We start from the raw sequence: 3,760 nt of genomic DNA on the forward strand, positions 1-3,760 counted from the left end.
GGGAATGAATGTTAACTATTTGTATCACTCAGCGACTCTTCTGAAGAATGCACCAAACTCATTGATATCCAGTCTCGTCTAATAGCAGCTCTTTTAGGACAAAACAGAACTGCTGGTAATGTCTCCAAGGCCATAAATCATTACAGAAGCAAACTGCTTATCTTTCTCCTGCAGCGATGGGTTGGAACTGTGGACTTTGAGTCTCTAAACTCTTATTGCCATTGTGTCAGATTTGACTCATAGCTGACCCTCCAACAGGCTTTTCAGAGGCTGTAAATGGAATGAGAGGAATGCTCATTTTCATTTTCTCCTGTGGTACAGCTAGTGGTCCCAAACCATCTGCCTTTGGCTTGGCAGCACAACCCCTTACTCACTAGACCATCAGAACACACTAACTTTTTAGTTAATGACCAAATAATTTGAGCACTCTGCCACCAATGATCCTTCTAGGAATCAAACAGAGCTTGAAAGAAAACTTCTAAAAAGACACTGAGGCCATAGAAAGGGACTTAACCCATTGTTCACCACTCTCCCCCACTGCTTGTTGAAAGGAGAGACGGGATGATAAGCAGCAGCAGGCTTGGAATCAGAACTCAGGGTTTGCATGTCCTGTAAATGCATCAGTGGTAGAGCTAAATGTAGAGCTCAGGCCCTGTCCAGGCGCATTTTTCTAGAATGCAGATCTTTGATCTAAGCCCTGGGTAAATCCACAAACCAAATGAAGCATATGAGAAAGCACTTTATAAACTATACAGGTCCATATACTCTCCTCATAACAGGTTCTCTTATTTCTAACTCTTGCATTGTCATCGTAGGAAGGGAAATGTAAAGACCTATTGCTTCTGTGGGCCTCTTACTCCCACTCTTCTCTGCCTCAATGCTACATCTTGCAAACATGGTTATTTCATCAACTAACATATCACATTGGGCTTAAAAAGTCAAATGGGGAGATTTGATGAATATAGATCAGTCCTTGAATAATAAGCTTAAAAGAAATAAATTTGATCTTTCAAATTTTGAACTTGTGCTATATACAAGATTCAGGTTTTACAATGACAGAACTAATGGAGAATTATAAGGGGGAAAATATTGAAACCACAAATGAACTCTTTGGAGAAGTACAGTCTAGCCAGAGAGACTCATGACTCCCCACTGACCAAGATCACAGGGACTGAGTAACATTTCTTTCTCCCAAGAACAATCCGATTGTTACTGGGCTTATTCATTCTGAAAGAAGCAAAGCGATAGTAACAAGCTGATGCACTCCACAAAGGCAATCAGGTTTGATTCATCTTGAGATTGGTATTTGTCCTCAGGGCTTTGTTTGGATGTATTCAAAGGACCCACATAAGAACTTGAGTCCAGAATGCAGTGTAACCATACAAGATGAAGGTCTAGGCAGAAAAGATGGTGGCAGCATGGAGTCCAATGGAGAGAAAAAACTCCTGGCCCATCTGTATTCAAAAGATCTCTCAGGTAGGACAGGAAGGAGGAGGGAGAAGAAAGGATGACTGGCTGGAAGAAAAGTATGGGTCTAGGGGACACACTGTTAATAGAGAAACAGATATTCTGATAGAAAGGGGACTGAGAAAAGGGACTCAGGGCTATTGGCATCCACCGTATGCCAGGCATTGTGCCAGGTGTTTAAATCTTTCAATGGAGTAAATATCTTTGCAATATTGCTGGATCTTACATTTCCTTTTACTCACACCCACCCTCATTCAGACAGAATTTTGGTGAGATGGGCTTACAGCAGAAACCCAGAGAAGAAATCTTTACTTTCCAAAACCTTCATCTTAAAGGTAACTAGAACATTGTAAAATGTGTGACGAGCAAAAGCAAAGATTCCCAAGAAAAGCCTGGGTAGAAAATGTGGATCACAAAGGATGGCACCCTGTTACTATGCCCTCTCAGAGTAGAGACGGCTGAAGCCCACACAAACCAGAGATGCATGAGAGTGCAGGGTTGCCCTGAGCTCATCTGAGTGGGAGCCTGAGGAAGAGAAAGACCCAGAACAGCACCAGATGAACACAGTGGACAGCACATAGAAGTGGGGTGTTTAAGGGAGTAATGGAAGCCAGAGACTATCAAAGCAGAGTCCCAGACCCGGCTCTCACCAGATCTGAAGGCACCTTTCAGGACAGGAGTGAGGCACACTGGGGCATCTCGGGATGTGGACAGATAAGCAAGACCACCAGATTGTGTGTCATCCTCTCCAATTTCACTTCCGTGCTGTACGATTTGGTTCCTAAAGTGCAACAATGTTCTGTTTATGTGCTTACTTCCTTCAAGTTTTTCTTCTGAGAGGTGGTAGTGCTTAAGAAAATCTGCTTGGACACTGAGACAGAGGGTGTACCCAGAACTGCCATCAGAGAGATTTCACTGGCTAAGAAGCTTAACAACCCTAATATTGTCAAGCTGCTGGGTGTCATCCATACAGAAAGCAAACTCTACCTGGTTTTTGAGTTTCTGCACCAGGATCTTAAGAAATTCATGGATGCATCGGCCCTCACGCGCATTCCTCTTCCCCTGATCGGGAACTATGTTTTCCAGCTGTTCCAGGGCCTGGCTTTCTGCCAGTCTCATCGGGTTCTACACTGAGACCTCAAACCACAGAATCTGCTTATCAGTGCAGATGGAGCCATCAAGCTTGCAGACTTTGGACTAGCCAGAGCCTTTGGAATCCCTGTCCATATTTACACCCATGACATGACCCCGCCGGGCCCTTTTTCCTGGTGATTCTAAAATTGACCAACTCTTCCGGATCTTTCCAACTCTGGACACTCCAGATGAGACCGTTCGACCAGGAGTTACTTCTATGCCTGATTATAAGGCAAGTTTCCCCAAGTGGGTCTGGCAAGATTTTAGCAAAGTTGTGCCTCCTTTGGATGAAGATGGATGGAGCTTGTTATCACAAATGCTGCACTATGACCCCCAACAAATGCACTTCAGCAAAGGTGGCTCTGGCTCACCCTTTCATCCAGGATGTGACTAAACCAGTACCTCATCTTTGATTCTGATGTCCTCTCCCAGCTCCCACCCCCAATTTCCTCCCCTCTTCCGATGTGTGCCTGACCAGACCAGAATCTGATTATTTTGGACTCAGGTGGGCCCCTCTAATCTCCTTTGACTCCCTTAACACTCATCTTACCCTCTTGGCCAGCCAGCTCTGAGGATACAGGGAATGGAGGGAGAGAGGGAAATGAAAGGGAGTTTCAGTATTAGATGCACTTAAAGCAGCATCTACCAACCTAATGATATTTGGAACCAACTGGGGTTTGTTTTCAAAAATAGACCCCCACCCCAGCCCACAATTGGGTTTGCCATCATAAGTCATTTCTGAATGCTCCACAGTTATTATTATCATCTGTGTCTGGGAGGTGACAGGGCCCCCAAGTCTCATGCTGCCAGTGCTTTTGTAAGGCCAACTGACAGCAGAATGCTAAGTTGGGACTTTTGAAGACCAAGCAAAACAAAAACACAGAGAGGTGTCTGGAGGTTAAAATATAGATCCAATCAATTTATGCCCTAGTTTTAGTGTTCACCTCACCTAACAGACTATGAGGATTTAGTAACTTAACTCTAATGGAGTTACAGTAGAAATGATTGCTCCCAGCCACCTTCTGTGACAAGAAAAATCTAGGAGGCTCTGGGACGGGGTTTGTGTATCATCTAGGCCCATTGCTTCATTGTAGCCTGACAAAACAAGTAAAAGATGTTTTAATTTTTGCTTACTTTTAAGATTGTTATGTTTTGTTGT

At 44.0% G+C, this 3,760-nt stretch overlaps 1 pseudogene; it reads left to right on the plus strand.

Moving 5' to 3' along the window:
- The first annotated feature begins 1,418 nt into the window (after positions 1-1,418).
- Positions 1,419-3,014, plus strand: LOC102870858 (annotated as a pseudogene).
- Positions 3,015-3,760: the final 746 nt, after the last annotated feature.

Source organism: Elephantulus edwardii, unplaced genomic scaffold, assembly GCF_000299155.1.
Source record: "Elephantulus edwardii isolate Elephantulus edwardi_28Jun2011 unplaced genomic scaffold, EleEdw1.0 scaffold00156, whole genome shotgun sequence".
Classification (NCBI taxonomy): domain Eukaryota; kingdom Metazoa; phylum Chordata; class Mammalia; order Macroscelidea; family Macroscelididae; genus Elephantulus; species Elephantulus edwardii.